This window comes from Hippopotamus amphibius, chromosome 7, assembly GCF_030028045.1.
Source record: "Hippopotamus amphibius kiboko isolate mHipAmp2 chromosome 7, mHipAmp2.hap2, whole genome shotgun sequence".
Classification (NCBI taxonomy): Eukaryota; Metazoa; Chordata; class Mammalia; order Artiodactyla; family Hippopotamidae; genus Hippopotamus; species Hippopotamus amphibius.
The window spans coordinates 47,206,931-47,234,399 of record NC_080192.1 but is presented as its reverse complement, the minus strand read 5'-3'; the positions used below and the strand labels follow the sequence as shown (position 1 = coordinate 47,234,399).

The 27,469-nt window shown below is 35.5% G+C and overlaps 1 protein-coding gene across 7 annotated transcripts in view; it reads left to right on the top strand.

Annotated features, from left to right (window-relative positions):
* Window positions 1–27,469, top strand: part of FRS2 (fibroblast growth factor receptor substrate 2) — a 116,823-nt gene that overhangs the window by 46,875 nt on the left and 42,479 nt on the right. For 4 of the 7 annotated variants that reach the window (XR_009054559.1, XM_057740516.1, XM_057740509.1 and 1 more), the window contains 2 exons: window positions 2,117–2,212; window positions 3,625–3,667. The exons of 1 other annotated variant lie outside the window; for it this stretch is intronic. The gene's annotated coding sequence lies outside the window, so the exon portion shown is untranslated. Of the gene's footprint in view, window positions 1–2,116; window positions 2,213–3,624; window positions 3,668–6,679; window positions 6,785–27,469 lie in introns of all 7 variants that reach the window. 2 more of the 7 variants (XM_057740512.1, XM_057740513.1) reach the window with 2 other exon arrangements.

Here is a 27,469-nt window from a genome sequence, read left to right as displayed (position 1 = left end):
GTCCTTATGGTCTTTGTCAGGATTTTGGCTTTTAAACCGGTGAGATGGACTCAATTAGAAGGTTTGAGCAGAAGAGTGACATGATCTATTTTCTTTTGAAAAGGACTAATCTGACTGACTTGTTGAGGTGAGCAAGGGAAGAAGCTAGGAGATCAGATGGAGAACTTTTACACTAATGCAGATGAGAAATAAGGTGGTGTGGACCGTCGTAAGAGTGGAGGTGGTAAAAGTGGTAATATTATGGATGTCTTTTGAAATTGGAGCCCCCAGGATAAATAATGAATAGTGATGAATACTTCTGCACATAAAGTCTGGTTGATCCATTTTTCATGATGTTAAGGTTAATCACTGGGTTCAGTCTTTTTGGCCTGATTTATCCATTATAAAGTTTCCTATCAACCTTTTATCTAATGGTTTAAGCAACCATTGATCAGTTCTTAGATTTATTATTTCATTGGCGATTATAAAATGGGTATTTTCTAATTCTGTCATTCCTTCTACATTTATTATTTGGAATCCTATGAAAGAGGGCTTTCACTTGTTGACTGCCTGTGGTTACTCTGGGGTACCTTTCATATAAGAAAGACAGGATAAATCCTTGATTCTTTTCCATTATCAATTTTTAGGGTAATTAGTTCTTGCTCTAGTGACTACCAAAGATGATGGTGGATTTTTTAAAAATACATTTAAGGTTTCAGTCGACGGTAGTTATTATCATTTTGATGTTCAAAATGTCATTATCGCTTGGTGTTCATTTGACTTTAAAACATGTCTTCGAAGTAAAAACTGTGAAACAAGATATATTCTGAGAAGTCTAACCTCCATCCCTGTCCTTTTCAACCTGCTTTCTCTTTTCTCTATAGATAACCATTTAAAAATGATTTTGGTTTATTCTTCTACTGCTTGTTAAAATGAAGAAAAGCAATTCTGTAATAATATTTGTATTCCCCCCCAATTTTTTTTTACTAAAAGAGCAGCATTTTGTGAAATATTAACTCAGTGACAGGATGGGAAATAGGAGGTAGTGCTGGGTTCCTTCAGGGTTATTCTTGAGATCAGCCAACTTTTCACTCCTTATAAAAGGTTTTTTCTTATATTCTTAGCTGTCTCCTCAAAGAACATACATGTTCGAAAAAGACCCTCCCTCACCCACACCATTTGGCACCATTTAGGAAAATCACACATCCAGCAATTCCCCTTCTAGGAGTCTTTCCCGGAGGTTGCACTAATAAAATTACAAGGTGATAGATGCCTTTTATTCTGTTCCTTGAAGCTTGGGGACCATGTCTTGATTGTCATTTAATTATGGGCTTTGTTGGAGAAAAGAAACAATACTGGTGATATAGTTGTCATTAACATTAATGGTGTATGTGTGGAAGAAATGGCATTTTGAGACCTTGCCATTTTGACATACTGTCAGGTTAAATATTTCATCGATTTAACATTAAATTATTCATAAATTTATTCATTCTTTCAATGAGTATTTACTGAGCACTTACAGCATGGCAGTCGTTGTCTTAGGTGCTCGAGAGATACCAGTAAATAAGACAGAAAAAAATCTCTTCTGGAGCTTAGATTTGTATAGATATGAGGGGGAAATAGACAAGCATAATAAATAAGCAATTAACTTATTGTTTTCAAGTGTGCAAATTTAGGGACTTCCCTGGGGGTCCAGTGGTTAGGACTCAGTACTTTCACTACCCTGGGCCTGGGTTCCATCCCTGATTGGGGAACTAAGATCCCACAAGCTGCAGAGCATGGCCAAAAAACCCAAACCAAAGCCAAAAGCCAGATGTGCAATTTTAGGGTTCCTTTTCAGTATCTTCCTTTTCTCTTTTTCCCGTCTGTAAGTGGCATCCTTATGAATTGCAAAACTCTGATGGGTGAAAGGGATTGAGGACTGAAGAGCTTGTAGATTTTTAGACTCAGTATGTGTAACATAACTGTATAATTCTGGTCCCTCCCACCTCATCCTCAGCCCTGTTAATGTTTTTTTATTAGAAGGTTGCTTAAGAACCGTTTTGATAGTTCCCTCTAGTCACTAATATTTAGATAATTGTCCTTAAAGATTTTATATTTTTGTTATATGTTCTTAATTACTATATCTTTATTTCAGAAATGCCCGTTAAGAAGTAGATGCCCAGATGTAAAAGTGATGAAACAGTCAATTTGTCATAAAGTAAGATGCAGCTGTGGCTTTTCAACCAGATTAGTAAGTGTGGCCAGATTTTTTTTAACTTTATACTAACTTTATCTACTTTGAGAAACATTTAATAAAAAATGTAGTGGACTTTTGAAAAAGTGTCAACTTGTATTTCTGTTTTTACTTTGGGTTGTAGTACAAATTCTAGCATATAGCTCTAGAAAATTTATGTCTTAGCTTTACCTTTTTAAGAACTATAAAGGCAATATTATAAAATTTTAACTTTGAGGAAATATATGAAAAAGTCACTATAATACTGCTATCCTAATACAGCCGCCCTTAAAATTTTTGAATATTTGTTTTCCCTCTGGTCTTTGTTCTACACATTTAAAAAAAAAACAAATTATGATCATAATGTTGTAAAGAGTATGCTTCTTGTATATCTTTTAAAATTTAAAATTAAATTTGTTAAGATGTTTCTTCCCGAGAATAAAAATACCCTTCAGAACAGGGTTTCTTATTGGAATGATGAAAATGTTCTAGAATTAGGTGGTGATGATGGTTGTGTAACTTTATGAATATAGTAAAAACCACTGAATTTTGCACATTAAAGGGATGAATTTTTTTTTTAGCTCTTTATTGGAATATAATTGCTTTACACTCTTGTACCAGCTTTTGAGGTACACCAAAGTGAATCAGCTGTATTTATACGTATATCCCCATATTCCCTCCCTCCCTTGACTCCCTCCCACCCTCCCTGTCCTGACCCTCTAAAGCATCACCCATCATCGAGTTGATCTCCCTTTGTTATACAGCAACTTCCCACTAGCTATCTATTTTACATTTGGTAGTGTATCTATGTCTATGCTACTCTCTCACTTCATCCCAGCTTCCCCTTCGTAAAGGGATGAATTTTGTGACAGGTAGTTTATAGCTAAAAAAAAAAAAAGTACCCTTCAGAATATCAAATCTTGGTGAGAGTAAAACCCAATCAAGTACTGATGTCTTAGAATATAAAAATATGCCACTCGTTATTATGTACTTAGCAAAGATGATTTGATAGTGGAATAAGTATTTTTATAATACAATAATAAATTTTATAATAAATATTTTAATGAAGATAATAACATACTTTTATTATTTGAGACTTAATCTCTCTTAAGCTTTGTTAATACCAAATGTCATAATAATCCAAATGTACTGTGCTAGCGTTTTTTGTTTGTTTTTGTTTAAAGTATTAACTGAATGATTACAGGTACATTAGAATGCTTGCTTATGGGGAAAGGGAATGGGAGTGGAGAATTGGGATAAATGGAATAAAAAACATAAAAGCAATAGTCCTGGAGCCTTGTGTGGACCAGTGATGATGATGCTGGTTGACTCAACCCTCCATACTATGCTAGCATTTTGTAACTTTTCATTTTCAAAAGGCTTTCTGTTTGAAACTAACATTTCAACTTTTCTACCTGAAATTTTTTTAGGGACAAAATTGTATCTATTTTTCTCAGAAGAGAATTCCGCAAGGTAAGACATTGTTAATATAGTAATAAAACAAAATATAGTTGAATATAGGCTTAATTGCTTTAGCTTTTTTTTTAAATCCTTTTCCCATACTTATTTCATTTCTTGATTATTACAAGATTCTCACAAGTTTGTTAGCTACTCCTTTACTACCTTAGAATTTGCTAACAAGACATAAGTCATCTTATTTGAAGTTAGGATTAAAAGGGTGTGATTAAAGCAGTCACCTTGAAACTCAAATACTGCTTTTCATAGTCAGAGCTTATTCCTAGCATCTTTAGGGGTGGGTTTGTCCATTCTGAGAAAAAAATTCTTTTCTTTCGTTGGGCCCCATTCTCCTTTTACCTCAGTGGGTAATAGTATCTAAATGACATTAGGGAGTAGTGGATTCGTAGAAGCTCTTTTAGGGGCTTTAAGTTAGAGGAGATTATTTAGCAGTGCTTCCATGTATGGAAATTGTATAACTTCTATATTTAGTTTAAAAAGCGTAATGCTTCCTACCAGGTAGATAATAAAAGATTAACATCTAGTATTAAAAAAAATCTTGAATGATCACCTTTACAATGGATTTTAAATCATCATTGATGTACATTGTTATTCCCTTTAGACTTCTGGAGGATGAAGTGTTCAAGTGAGTAGACAGTGAAATTTCCTTATCGGTGTGCTTATCCTATGCCAGTTGCTTGGCAGCATTAAGAACTTACTTTGGTTAAGTTTTCTCAGGAATTTTTGGCACAGGTAGTAGTGATCACTATGGAGTAATTCAATCTGTCAACTGGAAATGCTTATAAAATGAATTATTCAGATCAATAACTTTCTCATTTTTTCTCCTTTTTCAGTATCCTATGTCCTGAGGGGAACATGTACCCTCAAACACATCTTTTCCACCTGTTTTTGAAACTCACAGATTTAGTTAATGAAGTCAGTTTTTATCCTGATAACTGAAAATAAAGGGGTGAAATAAAGGGTACCCACTAGCTGATAAGGAGGAAGGGAGAGCAAATTACCAAGTTTTCATTTTGAAGTTTCTTGTGAAACTCTTTTCCCCTATTTTTTTCTTCTACTTATAGGGGGTTGAGGGAGGGGGGGGTCTTAGAACCTGTGTATAGCACTGTCTTGATCTCCCAGGGACTACTCAAAGGCAGTACTGCAGGAGAAATCCAGATCCTTCTTTTCCTGGACCACAGTGCTTAAAGTAAAAACAGAAACTTCAAAGAACTTAATCTTAGTGAACTTGATCTTTTATATCTTTGTCACTCTTCTTTTGGCAAATGAGATTTAAATCTCAGACATCAGTACAATGTATGATACAATGATGATGAATTATGTTGTCTGTACCCTTAGGGTTCCCCTATACGTGTTCAATAAATATGTATTTTTGTTCATATCCTGATGCTTTCATAATATTTTTAGAGTAGAAAATAATCTAAAAAAGATTATTCACCTTTATAAAGTATCACCCTGCTACACAGTTAAAGGTATTAAAAGGACAATGACAAACTATTGGTAACCCTACACTTAAAAATGGTTGAAATGGTAAATTTTATGGTATGTATATTTTATCACAGTTTAAAAAATTATTGTTTAAAATATTGGGCAACTTTGTTTATTATGAAAGAGGATGGCTTTGTCTGAAGTAACAGTTGGTGGTGCTGGTGGTTGCTGCTGTTGTCGCCTCTGTCAGGAAGCCTTCTCCTGCCACTACTCTCCTAGGTCCTAATAACCACATGTGCCTTTACCCTTTAGACTGAGGGTGGGTGACAGCTCTAGCTCTCCACTATTGCTAAGCTGGGGAATTCACCTTAACCCTACCATAGTCCTGTAATACAGGTGTAACTTCTGCTATCCACTATTGACAGTTCAAAGACAAAGGAGTAAAGAAATGCAGAGAATTTCATGTTAACTAGTCCACAATTATATCTCAAAAGGTATGTTGCTGCTTATGAGACACAACTTAATTTAGGTGCGTGCAGAATTTAAAATGCACAAAAATATGTACCTTTTTATACTGGCTATTGTACCTTGTTTTGGAGTGCCATTTAAAAATATCAAGCTGAGAGTTGAAGAAAAAGTAATCCTTACAAAATACTACTGTAATCAAATGGGAACCTGTCCTGATGTGTCAGGGTGATAATAAGGACCCACAGACAGCCATGGATTTAAATAAAGCAATAAGAATTCCATAGAGGGGAGAAAGGCCAGGTATCCAAACAGTTACGTGATTATCTTCTCCAATATTGAAGTACCAGTTTTTAACCTCAAGTACAGGAGTATTGAGTTAATGATATTCCTCAGTTTGTGTCATACCCATTTATCATTGGTTCATTAAAGGACCGTTCTTCCTTTTTCTTTTGTAACTAGTCCCTATATAAGTGACATTTAAATGTGGTGTGTCCTTTTGTTTATATCTTATAAAAGGTTTTATTATTTTATGTGCCTGTATTTTAATTATACATTAGGTCTTAATCTAATTCTTATAGTCCCCTCCACCCTCCTCTTATTTTTTTCTAAGATCTGGCCATGTTGCTGAGTGTTCATCTAATTTGTTTTGTCTAACTGGTACATTGCATTTCAGATTGTTTATTAAAATGAAGCTATTAAATGTAAAATTTCGTAAATGTATAAGGCACATAAAATGAGCATTTAAGAAGGTCAGTTTGTGCTCATTTCTTTATATTAGAATTGAAATTGAAGAATGCGAATTAGATCACATTCTTGAATCGCATTCGTGGAAGGTTAGAGGAAATATAAACATATGTTTAGAAGGCTGTCTATCTAGGAGTCTGTTAGAACAGTCAAAGAAAAGAATTGTAGGGCCTAACAAAAACATATATTTTTCTTATAGAAATAGTATATTAAAATGCGTTGGTCTCAGTGTTAGCTGGCAAAAGCCTAATAGTGAAAGATAATACCAGTAATTATAGAACCTTCCCATTATCTATTACTTGTTAATTAATTTCTCCATTAAATTATGTGTGAATGTTCATCTTAGTTTCTTCTATTACTTTATTGAAGCAGAGTCATGTTCTGTGAATTCCCATCACTGAATCTAACACAGAGTAAGAACAGTACAAATGCAAGATTCTAAGTTTGGGATGCAGAAAGACAATTTCATGTATGGTAAGCACAGTATCAGGATCCCCTAACTAGAAATTGTCAAAAAGTGGGAACTTTACAGCCTCCAAGTTTGTGTCTGGTAGTCACGAAGAGGGGAGAGGGAGAAACTCCTAGGCGAGGATAAGGTGGGCCCTGGCATTACGTTAAGGAGGATAATGAAGGCACTGATCAGATCAGGGAGGGGCTTCTATCAGGTCCGAAAAAGCTAACCAGGTACATTCTGGGAGCAGTTTCTTTTTGTGGGAGGAGGATCCTAGGGGCACTTAGATGAGGAGAAAATGTGGAACTGATTCAGTAGTGGAATAGAAAAGGGTAAGGGAATTCACATCTGCTAAAAGCCAATGTTGAGGCTTTTTGAAAGAAGTAGTTATTTATATGTCAACACTTAAGTATTTGTAAAATCTGTGGTGGGGAGACTGGAACCTCTTGAAATTGATATTGATTTGTGTCCCATGCATTGTTGAATACTCCTCCCAACTCTTTTTAAAAATAACAGTTCAGAGAATTAGACATCTGCTAACATAGCCCCTTTCTCTGGTTTCTTAAAATTTTGAATATTTTGTATGGCATAATAATTTCATTATTTCTACTTTGTTAACACATAAGTAGGACAGATAGTATTATTGTGAGGAAACCAGTAATGGAATTAGCTTTCGTTTCTTTTTACTAATCTACACTGCCACCTATCAATGGATATTTTGCTCTATATAGAAGATGTAATTACAAGGATAGTTTTAACATGGAAGAAGTGTTTCTAACCAAAAAGAACCTCATAGCCTGAGAAGTTTAAAAAACACACATATACAAACAAAAATATAACCAATAAATAATGTAGATGGTATTCACTTAACATTCACATTCACAGCACTTAATAAATTAATATGGATTTTGTCAACCAGTCATAGAGAAAATTATTTCATAAATTTTCCAACCTAGAACAAATGCCATAAATTTAAATTTTTTAGTTTTGAACATGCCTGTTTACTATACTTAAAAATTAGGTGTTTAATTTTATCGAGTGTGTATGGAATGAACAATTTGATCTCACATTTCAGAATATGGTAATCCCTTCCCCCCAAGTAATTTGTTTGTAGTATGAAAATCAGGCAAACTGTATTATAAACCTGTATTTTTTATCCTGCAAAACTTACTTTGGTTTCAGTCCCAGCTTTAGTGGTACAAGCACAGATTAAGATTGGTTTTGAGTAATCCAGTGCTATTCTAGGTCTGGAGGGTCCTCAGAAATACTAATCATTTGGTTTCAGTACCTGGTTTACTTTTGAGCCTGTGGAAAGATTTCACATGTAGGTGGTGGGATAAAGGGATACAGATCGGCTTATAGTCTATTAAATAGATTGGAGTTAAAGCTTAGCAGTGTTTTTGTTGTTCAAAAATAGGCTCTGAGTGATTTCTTATTGTATATTAAGATTTCAGATATTACAGTTCAATTTAAGTAAATTTTAACTTTCAAAAATGTGGATAGCTTTATCATTTTATAAAAGAATACAGTTATTTCAGATACACTTTTGTTTCATGTTCAGAGCTGCCTTGATTTTATTTTTTAGCCATTTGCTTTTAGAATTAAAAAAAAAAAAAAAAAAAAAAACCTCTAAATGGGTTGAAACTTGACACAAATTGCAGCCACAGAACAAAAGTGCTGATCAAGTTAAATTAACCCCTGCAATGTGTATTGAAAGGAAAACCTCTTCTCTCTCCCCCAATTTGAAGAACAAGCATTTTCCCTGCCAAGAAGGGCTGACTTTAAATGGAGCAGCTGTCCATATTAGGAGCATAGGGTTGCTAAGGTGACCATGGCTGTTTGGAGAAGAATGCAGCTGAGAGGGCAAGTTCTTGATGTGTGAGCTGAGGGAAGGAATGTGGTGTGATTGTGCATCATTCCTCCTAATCACATGCTCGCAAAGTGCTGTGTGGGCAGCATGTAGAAACTACAAGTCTGAGTGCTGGAGCTTGTGTGTGATTAAAATTGTTTTGTTTTCATCTGAGCCAGAGGCTTACAGTTTAGGTTGAAAGTGTTTACCTTGTATATATAAGTGTGTGTGTGTTTTGGGTAAAGGGAAAAATGTTTTCCATGGTGGATAAAATGGGAATGGATTTATTTTGCTTGATGGACATATGCCTTCATATTATTAAAAAAATTTATCTTGGGATAAATGTTCTTTCCATCTCATCCCTTTCAGTTATATATACAGTGTTAATAGTTTCCCAAGTGCATGAGGTGTTCCTTGTAATTGTGCTTATTTCTTTTGCATTTTTAATTTTAGAATTATTTGGAAGCCCTAAGAATATGTTGTCTGTTTACTCCAGTTCTTCTTTTTTTAAAGTCCTTACTATTTCTCCAAGGGAAATCTTATCTTAATATATTAAGTGTTTCTTACCTAAGGCATCTGAAAATAGGTCCTGGAATTTGGTAAAAAATTGATTCAAGGAGCAGTGGGAAAGGTCAGAGTAACATCCCATTTACCTGAGACACTATTTAGATTTTACCATAAGTATCATTGCTAATATTTGCAGTGAGATACAGACACAAATGTTGATAGAGACACTTACTGAACCATGAGAGTGTTTTTTTGTTTGTTTGTTTTTTAATCCTTGTTTCCAAGGCCCTACAATAACATGTTGATCTTAAGTGAGGGCATAAATGTGTAATATATTTAAGATGCGAAGTAGTTGGAACATTGACAGTTCTGTATTACATTAGCATTGTATAATTTTTTTCAATGGTCTACTTGTTTTGACATGATTGCTCTTTGATTGAATTATTTATAAAATAATGGAGAGAAATTAAAAGATTAAAATACAGTAAAACCTTGGTTTGCGAGCATAATTCATTCTGGAAACACGCTTGTAATCCAAAGCACTTGTATATCAAAGCAAATTTGCCCATAAGAAATAATGGAAACTCAGATGATTCGTTCCACAACCCAAAAATACTCATATAAAAATGATTACAATACTGTAATATAATACAAAATAATAAAGAAAATACAAAATATAAAGCAAAATAAATTAACCTGCACTTACCTTTTAAAACCTTCATGGCTGGTGTGAGGGAGACAAGAGAGGAAGGTTATTGTGTAGGACGGCTTTCAGTATCACTGATGGAATCACTGCTGTCTGTTGGCTCAATGGAATCTTTTTCTTTTTGTGCAACTTTAACAAGGAACCTATCTAATGGCACTTGCTTTTGCCTCCTTTTGAGAATTTCGCAGAAATGTGACGTTGCATTGTCGTTAAACAGATTCATTGCTTGCACTGCTACAGCCTTATTCAGGTGGTGCTTTTCTACAAAATTTTGCACTGTTTCCCACATTTTACACATCTCCCTAACCTCATTTGTGGTGAGGGATTCCTCCACCTTTTTCTCCTCCTCCTCTGCCCGTCGAGATCTCCTCCATGACCTCTTGCTATTGCTCGCGATGCAGATCCATCAGTTCGTTGGTGGTCAGCTCCATTGGCTCAGTTGTGATCATGTGACATACGGCATCACGTACTACTCGTATTGCAAGACATCACTCATTTATCAAGTTAAAATTTATTAGAAATGTTTGCTCGTCTTGCGGAACACTTGCAGAACAAGTTACTCGCAATCCAAGGTTTTACTGTATTTGATCTTTGAATTCACTTGGTTAGTTGAAATTTTTCTTGTGTACGTTGACAACTTTTGATGACATTCTCTATAACTGGTACCCCTTCCCCTGCAAACACAACAGAATATAATCGGTTTACATATATACCTTATAATAGTCCTTAACTTTAATATAGTCAAATATATGGGTTTTTTCCTTTATAGTTTACCTTAATCTTTTCCTATCCAGAGGTCATAAAGATATTCTTCTCTATCAATTAAAAGCTTTATAGTTATGCCTTTTCCATTTAATTCTTAAATCTCTCAATAATTGATTTTTGTAAGAGTGTGGGTTATGAATTGATTCTGTGTGAATAATTGGTTATGCTAGCACTGTTTATTGAAATAGTTCTTCATTTCCTTTCTGATATGCAAAATTCTCTTATTTCATAAGTCAAGTTTTCATATATGGGTGGTTTCATTTCTGTACTCTCTCTTCTATATCTTTGGTCTATTTGTCTACCTCTGAATTATTATTGTACTTTCTGAGATATCTTCAGATACTCATGGTTTTGTTTCCTGTCTTATTTCTGATCTGAAAGGAAATGCTTTCAGATGTTACCATTTAAAATTACACTTGTAGATCCAATAAAAAAAAAACAACCCAATCAAAAACTGAGCAGAAGACCTAGGTAGACATTTCTCCAAAGAAGACATGCACATGGCCAGTAGGCACATGAAAGATGCTCATCATTGCTAATTATTAGAGAAATGCAAATCAAAACTACAGTGAGGTGCCACCTCACACCAGTTAGAATGGCCATAATTAAAAAGTCTACAAATAATAAATGCTGGAGAGGGTTTGGAGAAAAGGGAACCCTCATCCACTGTTGGTGGGAATGTAAATTGGTATAGCAACTATGGAAAACACTATGGAGGTTCCTCAAAAAATGAAAACTAGCGTTGCCAGATGATCTAACAATCCCACTCCTGGGCATATGCCCAGACAAAGCTATGATTTAAAAAGATACATGCACCTCTGTGTTTATAGCAGCACTATTTACAGTAGCCAAGACATGGAAACAATCTAAATGTCCATTGACAGATGAATGGATAAAGATGTCGTGTGCATACACACACACACACACAGACACATGGACACACAATGGAGTGTTACTCAGCCATTAAAAACAACGAAATATTGCCATTTGCTTCAACATGGATGGACCTAGAGATTATCATACTAAGCAAAGTAAGTCAGCAAGAAAAAGACAAATACCATACGATATCACTTATATATGGAATCTAAAATACGACACAAATGAACATAGCTATGAAATAGCTTCGCAGATACAGAGGACAGACGTGATTGCAGGAGGTGGGGTAGAAAGGAAGGATTGGGAGTTTGGGATTAGCAGATGCAAACTTTTATATATAAGATGGATAAACAGCAAGGTCCTGCTGTATATACAGCACAGGAAACTATATTCAGTATCCTGGGGTAAACCATAATGGAAGAGAATATGAAAAAGAATATAACTGAATCACTTTACTGTACAAGCAGAAATTAACACAACATTGTAAGTTGACTGTATTTCAATAAAATTAAAAAAATAAGATTACACTCGTAGGTTTTTTGTTTTTTAAAGAGGAAAAAACCCTCCTTTATCAAATTAAGGAGGTTTCATTCTTACCTTGTTAAGGGTTGTGTTTTGATTGTTTTAAATCATGAATAGATGTTAAGCTGTATTGAAAGGCTTTTCTGTGACTCGAGATGATCAATTTTTTCTCCCCCTTAACCTGTTAATGCGGTCAGTTACCTTGATTTTCAAATTAGGCTAACTAAGCATCCCTGGGATAAACCCAATTTAGTCATGCTGGATTATCTTTTTGTTTGTAAATTGCTGGATTGATTTGCTTATGTTTTGTGTAGGATTGCTTTTTTTTTTTTTACGTCAATGTGCATGATTCAGATGAGCCTGTAATTTTCTTTTTTCATATTGTCCTGGTTGGATTTTTTAAAAGTCTCTTGTTTTTTAATGATTAAAATTATTTTTAAACTATAGTAAAATACACCCAACATAAAATTTGCATTCTTAATCATTTTGAAATAGTGTTAAGTATAGTCACACTGTTGTTCAACCAGCCTGCAGAACTTTTTGCAAAACTGAAACTCTATACCCATTAAACGACTCTTCCACATTTCCCCCTCCCCATGTCCCCTGACAACCACCATTCTACGTTTTGTTTTTATAGGTCTGACTGCTCTAGTTACCTCTTTTTTTTTTTTTTTTTAATTGACTGTGTTGGGTCTTTTTTGCTGTGCGCGGGCTTTCTTTAGTTGCAGTGAGTGGGGGCTACTCCTCGTTGTGATGCGCGGGCTCCTCATTGCCGTGGCTTCTCATTGCGGAGCATGGGCTCTAGGCATGTGGGCTTCAGTAGTTGCAGCACATGGGCTCAATAGTTGTGGCTTACAGGCTCTAAAGCACAGGCTCAATAGTTGTGGCACACAGGCTTAGTTGCTCCTCGGTATATGGGATCTTCCTGGAGCAGGGATCGAACCCGTGTCCCCTGCATTGGCAGGTAGATTCTTAACCACTGCGCCACCTAGGAAACCCTCTAGTTAACTCTCTTATAAGTGAAACCATACAGTATTTTTTTTGTGCCTGGCTTATTTCACTTAGCCTCCTGTCCTCAGAGTTCATCCATGTTGTAGCATGTGTCAGAATTTCCTTTTTAAGGCTGAATAATATACCACTGTATGTATAAAACATTTTATTATCCATTCTTCTGTGAATGGAAAGTTATGCTGCTTTCACCTTTTTTGACTATTCTGGATAATGCTGCTACGAACTTGGACGCGCAAATATCTCTTCGAGACTCTGCTTTCAGTTCTTTTGGATATATACCCGGAAGTGGTATTGCTGGATCATATGGTCATTTCATTTTTAATTTTTTGAGGACCCATCTTCCTGTTTTTCACAGCACCTGTACCATTTGCCTTCCACCAGCAACGCACAAGGGTTCCAATTTCTCCAAATCCTTGCCAACACTTATTTTCTGGCCGCCCCCCTGCGCCCCCCCCCCCCCGCCCCCAGTTTTCTGGGGTTTTTTTGATAGTAGCCATGCTAATGGGTGTGAGGTAATAGCTCATTATAGTTTTGATTTGCATTTCCCTGAAGACTAGTGGTGTCAAATATCTTTTTCATGTGATTGTTGGCCATTAATATATTTTCTTTGGAGAAATGTCTAATCAAGTCCTTTGCTCATGTTTTAATTGGGTCATTGGTTTTTTTGTTTTTGTTATGCTGAGTTGTGGGAGTTCTTTATGTAGCCTCGATATTAACCCCTTATCAGAGAGATAATTTGCAAGGATCTTCTCCCATTCCATAGGCTACCTTTTCATTCTGTTGTTTCCTTTGATGCACAGAAGTTTTAAATTTTGATATAGTCCAGTTTATCTGTTTTTACTTTTGTTGCCTGTGGCTTTGATGTTATAGCCAGGAAATCCTTGCCAAATGCAATGTCATGAAGCTTTTTTTATGTTTTCTTCTAAGAATTTTATAATTTTAGGCCTTATGTTTAGGTCTTTAATCCATCTTGAGTTAATTTCTACATATTGTGTAAGGTAAGGGTCCAAGTTAATTCTTTTGCATGTGGATATCCAGTTTTCCCAGTACCCTTTGTTGCAAAGACTGTATCTTCCCCCACTGAGTGGTCTTGGCACCTTTTGTCCTGTTTGGATTTTGATATGATTTATTTATTTATTTATTTTTAATTAATTAATTTACTTATTGGCTGCGTTGGGTCTTCTTTGCTGCACACGGGCTTTCTCTAGTTGCGGCGATCGGGGGCTACTCTTTATTGTGGTGTGCGGGTACCTCATTGTGGTGTCTTCTCTTGTTGTGGAGCACTGGCTCTAGGTGCCTGCTCAGTAGTTGTGGCGCATGGGCTTAGTTGTTACTCGGCATGTGGGATCTTCCTGGAGCAGAGATCAAACCTGTGTCCCCTGCGTTGGCAGGCAGATTCTTAACCACTCTGCCACCTAGGAAGTCCTTGATATGATTTAGAAAGTGAAACTTTTTACTGTTCTGTAGAAGGATTTGTTTAAGGTTGTAGTTATTTGTTGTTCCTTGACTATTTGGTAGGCCTTACCTATAAGAAAATCTGGGCTTGATACTTTTTTAGTGGAAAGATTTTAAACTGTGGCTGTTTAGTTTCTTTAATGATTATTCATCTATTCAGGTTCTCTCTTTCTTTTAAATGGTCCATTGATTTGTCTTTTTAAAATTGACATATAATTTACATGCTGTAAATTCACCCCTTAAAGTATGAAATTCAGTGTTTTTTTTAAAGAATAATCACAAAGTTTTATAACCATCATCACTATCTATTTCCAGAATGTTTTTATCATCCCCAAAAGAAACCCCATACCCATTAGCAGTCACTCTCCTTTCTCCCTTCCCTCATCCCCTGACAACCAATAATCTGCTTTCTGTTTTCTGTTCTGGGCATTTCCTATAAATGGAGTCATAAATGGCATTTTTTGCCTGGCATCTTTCACTTAGTGTGATGTTTTCAGAGGTCATTCATGTTGTAGCTAGTGTTAGCACTTCATTTCTTTTTATGGTGGAATATAATTCCATTTTGTTTATATACCACGTTTTGTTTATACGTTAATCAGTTGATGCACATTTGCATTGTTTCCATTTTTGGGCTATTATAAATAATGCTGTTGTGAACCTTCATGTACAAGTTTTGTATGTGCATATGTTTTCAGTTTTGGGGGATATATATGTAGGAGTGGACCTCTTGGGTCATATGGTAGTGCTATTATGTTTAACCTTTTTAGGATCTACCTGTCTTCCAATGCAGTTACACCATTTTTTAGTTCCACAAGCGGTGTATGAGGGTTCCAGTTTCTCCACATCCTTGCCAACATTTACTGTTGTTGGTTTTTGATTATAGCTATCTTAGTGAGTGTGAAGTAGAATCTTATTGTGGTTTTGATTTGCATTTTCCTAATGACTAGTGATGTTGAGTATATTTTCAGTTTTTTGGCCATTCGTATATCTTCTTTGGAGAAACGTGTATTCAAATCTTTTGTCCATTTTAAAATTGAGTGGATTGTCTTTTTATTGTTGAGTTGTAAGATTTCTTTATATATTCCAGATATGACTCTTTTCAGATACATGATTTCTAAATGTTTTCTTCCACTCTGTGGATTATCCTTTCACTTTCTCATAGTGTCCTTTGAAGCACAAAAGCTTTATTTTGATGAAGTCCAGCTTGTCTGTTTTTTCTCTTGTTGCTTGTGATTTTGGTATCATATGAAAGAAACTTTTGCCTAAAGTCATGAAGATTTATGTTCTCTGCTAAGAGTTTTATGATTTTTAGCTCTTCAAGTCAGGTCCTTGATCCATTTTGAGTTAATTTTTGTGTATAACATGAGGTAGAAGTCCCACGTCATTATTTTGCAACTGGAAATCCTGTTGTCCCAGCACCAATTGTTGAAGAGACTGTTCTTTCCACACTGAGTTTTCTCGGCATCCTTGTTGAAAATCAGTTGACTGTAAATGTATGGGTTTATTTCTGGATTCTCAGTTCTGTTCCATTTGATCTACATGTTTTCCTTTGTGCCAGTACCACATTTGCTGATTTGATGCTTGATGATGGTAGCTTTGTAGCAGTAAGTTTTGAAATAGAAAAGTATGAGTCTCATTTCTTTTTGAATCATTTTTAACAGATTGTATTTTCTAAATTTTTTTCAAAATATTCTTAATTCAAATTTTTTGCTGTAAAATTGTCCTCCATAATATCCTCATCAGTTGAATCTCTATAGCATCTGTAATGTTGCTCCCTTTTCATTTTTTTTAGTTTGTTTTTTCTTTTTCTCGAATAGTTTTTTCAGAGGACTATCATTTTAATCATTCTTTTAAAGAATGAGCTTTTGACTGTGTTGATCATCTCTTTTGTAAATGTTTTCATACCTTTTAAGTCCTTCTGTTTATTGTTTCTTTCTACTTTCTCAGAATTTATAGGGGTTTTTTTTTGCTGGCCTTTTAAAAAACTTTTAAATTTGGGTTCTTTGTCTTTAAATTTGCCTGTAAGTGCCATCTTAGCTGCTTCCTGACATGTTTTGATATATAATGTTCTTGGTTTTGTTCATTTAAATAAATTCTTATTTACTCCATGAATTTTTAGAAGTGTATACTTAATTTCAAAATATATAACTTTCAAAATGAAAAGTTCTATTATACAGTTATAAGTTGATTTCATTATGGTCAGAGACCATAATATTAAAATTTGAGAAACTAATTTTAAGACCTAGTATGTAGTTAGTTTTCATAAATGTTCCATGTGCATTTGAAAAGAATGTGAATTCTCCAGTTTTTTTATTACAGTACTATATATAATATGTCCATGAGCTTATTAATTGTTCAGTTCAAATCTTTAGTGTTTGTCTAGGGTTTTTGTTGTTGTTGTTTTTATTATTTTATTTGGGGGTGGCTTTGTTTCTCTGTGCGGGCTTTCTCTAGTTGTGGCGAGCGGGGGCTACTCTTCATTGTGGTGTACTGGCTTCTTGTTGCTGTGGCTTCTCTTGTTGCGAAGCATGGGCTCTAGGTGCAAGAGCTTCAGTAGTAGGGGCGCATGGGCTTAGTTGCTCTGTGACATATGGGATCTTCCCCGCCCGGAGATAGAACCCATGTCCCCTGCATTGGCAGGCAGATTCTTAACCACCGTGACACCAGGGAAGCCTCATTTGTCTAGGGTTTGTTTTGGATTTTGGTTTGGTTTTATTTTGGAACTTTTCTATCAGTTTCTCTACTGAGAAAGACATGTTAATATCTTTCACCTAGTGGTAGGTTTGTCAATTTCTCCTTGTTGTAGATGTGTTAATTTTTATTTTATTTATTTTGAGGCTGTGTTATTAAGTATTTACAAATTTAGAATTGTTCTTTTTGTTGAATTGAACTTTTTATTGTTATGAAAAGGTTTTCTATGTAAAAACATTTTTAGCCTTATAGTTTCATTATTGTTGATGACTGTTTTCTTGGATTAATATAGCTATTCTAGCTTCCTTTTGAATATTAGTATTTTCCATTCCTTAGCTTTTCATTGGTTCTGTATTTTGGTTTATGTTTTGTAAATAGGGTATAGTTGAGTTGTGTTTTTGTTCTGATTAACAATCTTTATTTTTTTACTGGAGAATTTCAGTCTTTTGTGATTACTTGTAGATTTAGATTTATTTCTGTCTTCGCCTGTAGTCTTTCTATTTGTCCTATTACCCCTTTCTCCCATTCTTCCAGTTTTTTGTATTGAGTTCTGTGTGTAATGCCTTCATTTAGGCATGTTTTTTTCTTTTCCATCCCGTACAACATCTTGTACACATGCATGCTTATTTATAAATTAATATATTCTTTATTCTTTTAGTGCTTTTATCTGTATATTTTAATGTGTCCTGTTTTTTAAGGGAAAGTCTAAATCAGTATCTTTAAACTTATTCCTGAATAATGTAACTTAAAATGCTCTGATTGTCCTCCTCCCAACCTGAAACACCATCATCCATTGTTGTAGTTTTGGCATATTTCTCTCCTGTATACATACATTTTTAGACAAATTGTTGTTTTAGGTACTCAATCTTTGTTTAAATTTATTTGCTATTTTCTTGGCTCATTATCCCTTTTTTGCATTTGAGACCTTCCGTATGAGATAAATTTTTTTTACCTGAAGTACATCTTTTAGAATTTCCTTTAGTAAGTCTTTTAGTGAAAAAAATGCTTTTTTGTGTTATCTGAAGATATCTTTATTTCATTCTCATTCTTGAAAGATAATTTCTCTGTGTGTAGAATTCTAAGTTTTCTCATTACATCGAAACCATTATTCCTGTCTTTTGACTGTCGTTGTTACTGTTGAGAAGTATAAGTGCCCTTCCTTTGTAGATATCTTTTATTTGACTGTTTTCAAGCCTTCTTTTCCTCCTTTGGTGTTCTGCAGTTTTATATAATGTATTGAGGTGTTCTTTTTTTCTACTTTATTATTTTATTATTTGTAATCCAACTTGGGATTCTTTGGGCTTCCTCGATCAGAGGATGTCTTTGAATAATTATGCTAAATGCTTGACCTTTATCTCTCTGAATAATGCCTATTGTTTTCGTACTTTTTCCTTCTACAACTTTTTAAAAAAGTATGGTTTTTTCCTTTTTTCCCCCCAAAGGACAGTCCTTAAAGATTCTTCGGTCCTTAAAGATTCAGCTCCTTACATGGGCTTTGGCAGAGGTCATGAGGCAGTGTCTGTAGGTCTAAATCAGGATGGGGTGTATGGATTTTCTGGGTTTTATGAGAATGATTCTTGACTTCTTTGTTGTCAGTGATACTACTTACACAGCCATGTAGTTTCACATACAGTTTGGAAACCACATAGACATTGAAGACATTTACCTCAGAAATGTCTCTCATGCCTCTTCTATATTTCCAGAGATCAGCTTCTTAATGGCATTGTCCTTGGGTACATATCCGGTGCAGTAAGTGCAGTGAATAGGCTGTATAGGGCAGTAGCCCTTTTTGGCATGACCATTGTTCCTTCTTTCCTTGGTCATCTTGGAAAGAGGAGTTTATAACTCCATTTAGACATACGTTAGACCTTTAATCTGTTTTCCATGTTTCTCATCCCTTTTCATCTTTTTCCTTCTCCATAAACTCATATAAGAACTTGCTTGTAGTTATAAGTTCTCACAGAAGATTTTTTTTCTTCCTTTCACCAGCACTAAGATCAAAGCAGGCAAGTTTGCTTGCTGTCACCTTCTGCGAGATAGGTTTACTGCTCATTCAGTTGTACGCGTTTTGGATTTTCAGCTATATGCAAGGTTCTTTGATTACATCTCCATATTGGGAGTTTCAGGATAAGTAGCCCGTCTCCAGCATTCTGTAGTTTTCAAAGCAGTGTTGTGAGGTAACATTAAAGTCAAGAGCCACCTTCCATAGCATCTGTATGTTTGTGGCAAATTAAGAAGTTTAAAAGTAGTTTTTACAAATTTATACAGCATTTTAGAGTTAGGCAGTAAAGCCAGTTTGGGCGTCTAATCTACATGTTGCCAGAAATGGAAATCCTTGATCCATTTCAAATAAATACACATTTTCAATAAGGTTTATGTAAGAAATATGGCAAAGAGTTCCAATCAGCAGGCCCCAGTTAAAAACAAAATCCTTGGCTCTGAGTTTGGATAATTCATCCCCTTTTACTTGTTCAAGCCAAAATAAAATGTTTAAGGGGGGGATGTGTGTGTGTCATAGTCACATATTACATATGATGTTTTAATATATAATATATTTGTATTATATAATATAACATATAAAATAATTGGTATATTTGATTTCCTAATTTAACCAACTATAGCTAATCTCAGGACTGTTTTGATTTATTTTTTTATTTAAGAGTTTTATTGAGATATAATTGATATACAATAAACTGCATATATTTAAAGTGTACAATTTGATTTTTTTTCTTATTATCATGTTTTATACATATTAATGTATAGATGGCAATCCCAGTCTCCCAATTCATCCCAGTCCCTCCCCCCTCAACTTTCCCCCCACAGTGTCCATATGTTTGTTTTCTACATCTGTGTCTCTGTTTCTGCTTTGCAAACTGGTTGATCTGTTCCATTTTTCTAGATTCCCCATATATGTGTTAATATACGATATTTGTTTTCCTCTTTCTAATTTCACTCTGTATGACAATCTCTGTGTCCATCCATGTCTCTGCAAATGATCTAATTTCATTCCTTTTTATGGCTGAGTAATAGTCCATTGTATATATACACAACATCTTCTTTATCCATTCGTCTGTCGATGGACATTTAGATTGTGTTTTGATTTAGATAAAATGTTTTCTACTAGACTTGCTTAATAACTGTGCCAGTGAAAACAGTAGTGCTTCTTTTAGATTGGGAGCCCTTCATGGGTAGCAGGGAGGTAGGGGAAAAGGTAATTATACCCAGGTATTCTGAATAATGATAAAAGAACAGTTTTTCCATTCATCTCCTTTTTAATACAAATGATTAATTGGGGTGGTGGCCAGGGCAACATTATAGGCCACTTTTGTCTTACAAATTGATTGAATTGATTGTTACAAAAAGTTTGTAACAATCAGTTTGTTACAAACTGAGAACAGCGGTGTGAGGGCACACCAACCATGACTGTATTTGATATGAAACATAAAAACTTGGTTAGGATTTTTTTTTTATATAATTTAATTTAATTTAATTTTTTTCAGATCTTTATTGGAGTATAATTACTTTACAATGTTGTGTTAGTTTCTGCTGTACAACAAAGTGAATCAGCTATTTGTATACATATATCCCAATATACCCTGATTAGAATTAACCTTAACTTGTTTCTTTTGGAAAAAGTAATACTGGTAGCACCTTTGTCTTACAGAGGCTTCTGCTTTCCTTGAGTACTTTTTTTTTTTTAAGAACTTTTATTGAGATATAATTGACATACAATAAACTGCATATATTTAAAGTGTACAGTTTGATTTTTTTTTCTTATTAATAATGTATATATGGGGATATGTGTATAAAAACAGTTGATTGAACCTGGTGTACCCCCAAAAAAATAAAATAAAATAATAAAAAATAAAAAATAAAATAAAATAAAATTGAGTGAAAAAAAAAAAAAATGTATATATGACGATCCCAATCTCCCAGTTCATCCTACCCCAACCCTGCCGCCCCAGGCTTTCCCCACTTGGTGTCCATATGTTTGTTCTCTACATATGTGTCTAATTCTGCCTTGCAAACTGGTTAATCTGTACACTCCTTGAGTATTGCAGCTTGCTTTTTCCTGGAATCCACAGAACTGAGTCTCCCAAAACAGCCTTATAGCTTTCATTTTCTGTTGAAGAAAAACCTCTGAAAAGATTCCTCTTCTCTGAATCTGTTAACAATGATATGATAGTTTTCTTCTTTTGTTTATTAATATGGAGAATTACTTAGGTTTTTCTAACATTAGACAAACCTTTGATACCTTATATGTTATTGGACTCAGTTTGCTGATATTTTAAGAATTTCGCACCAATATTTATGAAGGATGTCATGTCAGCCTGTAATATTTTTTTTTTATAGGCTGTACTATCCTTTTTGGATTTTAGTGTCAAGGTTATGGTAGTCTCAAAATGAGTCAGAGAGGGTATCTTCTTTAACTGTTCTTTGGAATACATCGTGTAAAATTATTTGGCTTGCACACTTGACAGAATTCATCTATTAAAGCCACCCAGGCCTAGAATGTCTTTATGGTAGGATTTTTTTAAATTCCTGATTGATTTTTTTTAAAGACTCTTCATATTTTTATTTTTTCTTGAATCATATTTGGTAAGTTATTTTTTTCTAGTAATTTAACATCTTTTGTTATGATTTTGTTTGTAATATTTTCTTGTCTTTGGAATCTAATTTTGAGCAGTTTTCAAAGTATATTCTGTGGACCTGTGTGGGTACCTGCGACCAGGCTGTCTGTGAGGTCAGAAGTATTTTCAGTAAAATAAGAATCAAACCAATGGGGGGAAAAAAAGCCAGTCAGTAGAAGTGCTGAGCTTGATATCAAATGGTAATATTTCTAAAAAAAGTCAGTAATATGTGGTGAAGAAATTCACATTGGATATTCACACATAGATAATAGAAGATAGAAAAAAATAATAAAGCAGTTAAAGTACTATGACCTTGGGGAATTCTCAAATGTGAAAATAATAGCAGTGCTAGAAGGTGTAAGAAATCCTACGTTAAAGGGAGATGCACATTCCAAGAAAAAAGACTTCATAGTCTCTTTAAATCATCTATTCTTTTTTAAGACCTTTTTTGAGGTCTTATCCATTTGGCACGGTGATAAGGAGACGGGATTAATTATTTAAGAAATACAGAGGAAAACAACAAATGATAGGAGCATTTTAAAATTCTGAATCATTTCCAATCTATAATTTTATGACAACAGTATTGTCTGGCACTTAGTAGGTACTAAATAAAATTTACTTTATTTCTTTAAAAAAGAAACTATTTTCATAATACAGATTTTTTTGTATTTTTTCACTGTGTCAATATTTGCAGTGATGCTGCAAAAGCAGTGGTGGATAAAACTGCTAACACCTTAGCACACATTAAGGCAGTGATGCCTTAGGTACCAAAGGTACCAAAGTGAACAGTTATATTCTTCATTGTCATGCGTTCGTAGTTTTTTTTAATCCAGTTTCATTTAAGAATGTCTTTGATGAAGCAGTAAAAATATTAATTTCTTTAAATTTTGCCTTTGAGTACACATCTTTTTAATATTTTATGTGATGAAAGGGGAAGGATTCATAAAGCACTTCTGCTTCACACAGAAGCCAAGATTCTCATCTTCAGAAGAAGTACCTACTCGATTCAGTTTTGAACTGAACTGCCTGCTTTTTTCTGTAACAACCTTTTTGTTCTTGAAAGAACAGAATAGGAAAACTTTGGTTATTCAAACTTATGTATTTGACATTCGTTTTTCTCAAAAATGAACTTAAGTGAGCCTAATACTTCAAGAAAAATAGCTGTATTTGTAGCCAATGGTTTAAAAAAAAAATCAAGCTTTCAAATGAAATTTGCAAGTATGTAAAATTTGTATCTAACACCATGAGCTTGACAGCTTCCCAGATACTTAAAGACTTTCTGGTGATATGGGTAATGATATTAAAGAATGTGATTTTTTTTCCCTCCTTGATGTTGTATTCTGACTTGTGTCAGAAATCTGTGAAGCAGTTATTTTCCAGATGACCAATGTATAATGATACAAAATCACATATGGGTAAAGGATCCATTAAAAGTGCAAGATAAACCAGTGAATTTTAATGTAATAGAGTGTGAAAAGTTCATTGATATGGTTTTAGCAGCCACATTGTAATTAATCTTTAAGAAACTACTATTTACTTAGTTTAGGTATCAGAAATATCAACAGTTACATGATTTTTAAAACAGTTATTAAAATATTCTGTTTTCTGTGTATCTTTATGAGGCTAGATTTTCTTTATATGCTTATATACCTTAACCAAAACAACATATCACAGAATCAGTCGTAAGAATCCACCTGTCTTCCATAAAGCCAGACATTAAAAATATTTGCAGCCTGGAGCACCCTGTAGTGCCGAAAAGTAAGAAGGTACTTAAACAAATGCATAATGATGGGACTATGACAAAGGGACATAGGAGCCAACTGAAAGAGCTCTCAGTGACCAAAATTGGAATAATTTGAGCAAGAAAATAAAGTAGTATTGGATTATAACCCAAAGTATAAAGTAAATACCCTTGGTTCCATACTAATATAAATAAATGATTGAATAAATAAAGAAATGGAGAAGAGAAAATCTGTGCAGAAGACCTCTACATAATTTAGGTTGATAGTTCATCTTCAGTAGGGTGGAACATAACTCCTACTCCTTAAGTGTGGGCTAATGGTTTTCAAGGAGTATACTAATGAAAGGATCTTGGGAGAAGTAACTTTACAGAGGAGAAACCTGACAACGCTACCTCAGCCAGATGATCAGGGTAAACATCAGCAATGATAAGTCATAGTGATAGTACATTTCAAGGAATATGATGTATTGAAAATGGTACTTTATTTCCATGGTCTTCCTCCCCTAAACCTCGTAACCCTTGTCTAATCATGAGAAAAACATTAGACAGATCTCAACAGAGAGCTGTTCTACAAAATACTTGACCAGAATTCACCAAAACTGTCAAGGTTTTGCCATAAACCCCACCCTCAATGTGACGTTCTACAACTGGGAGGGAACTCAAAACCCAGAGCCTTGCCCTGAGGAGTGGTTTCAAACCCCATATCAGGCATCCCAGCTTTTAAGAGATACACTTGAGAGATGAGCCCCCAAAACATCTAACTTTGAAAACCAACAGGGCTTGGATCCCGAGATCCACAAAACTGTAGCAGCCTGAGAAGCCTCTGTTAAAGAGCTTGTGTGCTCGGACTCGTACACCTCAGGACCCAGCTCAGAGGCAGCTGACTTGTCCCCAGACTTGCTAATATTAAAGCATTGGCTTGAGAGGCAGGCATCTAATTTAATAAACACATCTAGGAGCCTGCTGGGACATTCTCTGGGGACAGAGACTGGCGGGTGCCATCTTCATGCTCTCCCTTTGTTGTACTCTAGAGCACCAGTATTTCCCAGAAGGTAGCTTTCACATGCTGGTGCATGTGGCCACTGCCTAGGGGATTCCTCTTGATTGCCTGGCTCTAGAGACCAGAGGAGCTTGTGTTCCTGGTCCCATGAGACTGTAATAATCAGTGTCTCCCAGAAGCCCCTGTCTGTTACTCAAACTTTTGTGGCTGCTGCCAGGGGACACTTCTACATTGTGTGGCTCTGGTAGCCAGTGGGGCCTACGTTCGTGAGTCTCACGGGACTGTAACCAAAGGAGTTCTTAAACAGTTCCAGAGCACAGCGAGAATTCAGAGCATAGCAAGAGGCAACAGACCCAGGAGCTCATTCTTGCTGTGAAGGAGGTTTATTAGTTAATCATCATGACTATGGCCTGCAGGGTGGATTTCTAACTAAACACACATTTTGGGACTGGCTGTAATCCTTTTCAGACACCTGAGAGGGTGGATACTACATCTGAGCTCATCCTCTGTCATACTCCAGAGCACCAGTGTCTCTTGGAGGGGAGCTTTACACATGTCTGGTGCCCTGGTTTCTGCAGCTGATGTGCAGTGGACACCTTTTGATCACCTGGCTCTGGTAGCTGGGGGATGTTTTTTGTCAGGCTGCCGCTCAGACCATTGCATAAACAGTGGATTGAGGCGCGCACACACCCCCTCTCCCTGACCCTGGCTTTCTGTGAAGGAAGCCTCTTGTCCCGGAGCTTTGGCCTGAGGAGCAGGTTTCAGACTTGGCACACATTTAGTGGCCTGTGGAGTGGCCTGTGGCCTGTACTCTCAAGAAATGTGTGATGTAGTTGCCATCTTTGTACTCTTCCTCTGCCTTGCTCCAGCTCACTGGTATCACTGACAAAAGAGCATATACCCTCCCCTGGAGACTAGATTTCTGCAACTGTAGTCCAGCAGATACCTCCAGATCGCCTGGCTCTGGTGGCCAACAGGTCTTATGCTTATAGTCTCACAGGGTTGCATATGTACTCATAGTTTTAAAAGCTGATGCCCAAGTTTCTGACTTCAAGTCAGCCTGAATCTAGGTGCTGAGATCCTCCCCTTTGGGATGCTGACAGGTCTTGGTATATCTTCAACTACTGGGAGCTTTTTTTTTTTTTTTTTAAATAAATTTATTTATTTATTTATTGGCTGCATTGGGTCTTCGTTGCTATGCATGGGCTTTCTCTAGTTGTGGCAAGCAGCTACTCTTTGTTGCGGTGTATGGGCTTCAGTAGTTTTGGCTCGTGGGCTCTAGAGTGTAGGCTCAGTAGTTGTGGTGCACAGGTTTAGTTGCTCCATGGCATGTGGGATCTCCCTGGACCAGGGATCGAACCAGTGTCCCCTGCACTGACAGGTGGATTCTTAGGCCCTGCACCACCAGGGAAGTTGTTCTGGGAGCTATTAAAAATATGATAGGCTGCTTGGAGAAGCACAAAGGATTGAGGGACAACCAAGAGCTGAGACACAGTTGAACAAGCAGTTTCATCTCCTACACAGGACCATTCCTTCAAGACTGGGAGAAGTGGTTATTTTGTCTCCTATATAGTAACCAACACAGAGGGTCAAACAAAATGAAGAAACAGAGGAATATGTTCTAAATGAGAGAATAAGATAAAACCTCAGGGAAAAACCTTAATGAAATGAAGATAAGTAATTTACCTGATAAATTATTCAAAGTAATGATTATAAAGATGCTCAGTGAACTGGGGATAATAGATGAACACAGTGAGAACTTTAAAGAGGTGGAAAATATAAGAAAGTACCAAAGAAGTCACAAAGCTGAAGAATACAATAATCGAACTGAAAAATACACTAGAGGGATTCAACAGCAGAGTAGATGAAGTAGAAGAAAGGATCAGTTAAAGAGAAGGCAATAGAACTCACCCAGTCAGAGCAGCAAAAAGAAAAAAGAATGAAAAAAAGTGAAGATAACATAAGGGATTTATGAGACAACATCAAATGAACTAACATTCACATCATAGGGCTCACAGAAGAAGAGAGAGAAACAGGCAGAAGTCTTATTTGAAGAAACAATGGGTGCAAACTTCCCTAACTTGGAGAGGAAAACAGACATCCAGATCTAGGAAGCTCAAAGAATTATTTAAAAAAAGAGGAGCCAAAGGAGACAGGTCCCAAAACATTATAATTAAAATGTCAAAAAGTTAAAGAGAGGAAATTCTTTGGCAGTCCAGTAGTTAGGACTCTGTGCTTCCACTGCAGGGTCATGGGGCTCAATCCCTGGTTGGGGAATTAAGATCCTCCATGCTACACAGCATGGCCAAAAAAAAAAAAAAGAAGTTAAAGAGAGACTCTTAAAAACAGGAGGAGAAAAACAACTTGAGTGCAGGGGAATCCCATCAGCAGATTTTTCAGGATAAACTTTGCAAGGGAGTGGCATGATGTATTCAAAATGCTGAAAGAAAAAAAAATCTCCCAACCAAGAATACTCTACCCAACAAAGTTATCATTCAGAAGTAATGGAGAGATACAGAGTTTTCCAGATAAGCAAAAGCTAAAGGAGTGCATTGCCATTAAACCAGCTTTACAAGAAATGTTAAAGGACTTCTTTAAGCTGAAGAGAAGGGGCACCAATTAGTAGCAAAAGCATGTGAAAGAATCTCACTGTAAAGGTAAACATATAGTAGAGGTTAGTAGATTAATCATTTACGAATGTAGTGTAAAGGTTAAAAGGCAAAAGTAGTAGGAAAAATAACTATGATTATAATAACTAAGGGATACATAAGATAAAAAGATGTTAAATGTGACATCAAAAGCATAAAACGGGGTGGGGATAATAATGTTGAGCTTTATGATGGGATCACACTTAACCTTCTTGAAACTGATTGTTATAGATATAAGTTGTTATATGTAAGCCTCATGTTAACCACAAAGCAAAAATAAAATCTATGGTAAATACTCAAGAACAA